Here is a 1,528-nt window from a genome sequence, read left to right as displayed (position 1 = left end):
GAAGTGACATACCAATCATCCCACAAGGAAGGTGGAAATTATTGGTAGTCTCATTCCAGAAAAAGGTTACTGCTCCAATCATCCAAGGGAGCGTTGAAGGTGAAAAGTGAGAAAACCTTAGAAGGTCTTGAATCCCAAGAGCCCCCCAAGTAGCTATCTTCGATGGAGCAAGATGCTCATACCAGGACGTGAAGTCAGTTCCATGAGGGTTGATTTTTGGGTTGTTACGAAAAAGGTTTTTGATTGGTGAAAAAATAGATATCAAGGTCTTGGTTGATCAACAAATCTTCTCCTTGGGCATTTGGGAAGAAAGGAAGTTTCTTGTTCGCCCTTTCCAAGTTCTCAATTGGACCAATGAAACAATGAATATCTTCACCCACAGTGAACGGAATGAGGATTTTGGGGTCATTAATTTGGAGTTGTGGGTCATCAATGACTTCATCATTGACCTGATTCAACACATGAAGAGCTGGAGGAGCCAGTGGTTGTACCTTAGGACCTTTGTCTTTGTCTTGTGCAGCAACGTGGGATAAAGAAGCAGCCATTGAAGAGTAAAGAGGAATGAATATTGAAGAGTAAATGTTGTGCAAGAAAGGTGAATGCAAGAGAAATCGAGGGAATAAGGGTTCGAGAAAGTTGAGCAAAGACGGAAGTGTCGAATTTAAAGGAAATCTTTGCTTAGCCATTATTGCAGAAGGAATTCAAAGGAAAAGGAGGTAACTTTGCGAAGAAGGCGGAGTGGTGGAGAAAAAAAGTGCGAATCGTGGGAAACGTGTCAAACGGGTCAGAATTAATGGAGAAGGTAAATGGTAATTATTATCAGTAAAGGTGCCTGACGTTTGGATTAGGATTAAGTGTTGCATCTTCCAAGAAACGACTTCGAAGGCAAACACATTAATCCTAGGGGGCAATTTATTAGTCAAAATAATTATCTTCAAAAGACTAAGTTGATTCGAAACGCTAGTGAAGGGTCAAGAAAGAAGTAGAGTTCAAAAGGACGCACGTGCAGGCATTAAGTGGAAGTTACTTGACACGGACTCGACTTAGACACCTTGTTAAATCGAACAAGCATTTGAATGAGAAATTGAATAGTTGCTCGATTAGAGAATCGAGCGGTTACGTAAGTGGAGAAGTTGAAGGCTTTCTCTAAATGAGGAGTTTATGGGTAACGTCTATGGGCAAAAGAGCGGGAACAGTTACCTAAGAATTTGCATACAAGGCAGTGTCGTGTAATTAATGGTCGATTACAGATATGGGTTATAAATATTAGTAAGTTTTAGGAAATAAGGGTTGGAACTTTTCTTCAGAAATAGACTCAACCATACTCACATCCCCTGAGAATTTCTGAGTCTGCATTCGAGTTTGATTTCTGTAGGGTTCCTTCCATTGTCTCTAATTTTCCATTTACAATTCCTGCAAACTTTACTTTTTCTTGTCAGATTTATCTTCAAAGTATTCTTTAATTTTATTGTCAGATTTACATTCAAAGTTTTCTTTACTTATTTGCCAATTTATATTTCAGTACCTT

Source organism: Arachis hypogaea, chromosome 19 (genome assembly GCF_003086295.3).
Source record: "Arachis hypogaea cultivar Tifrunner chromosome 19, arahy.Tifrunner.gnm2.J5K5, whole genome shotgun sequence".
Lineage (NCBI taxonomy): Eukaryota > Viridiplantae > Streptophyta > Magnoliopsida > Fabales > Fabaceae > Arachis > Arachis hypogaea.
Note: the sequence above shows the minus strand (reverse complement) of the source record.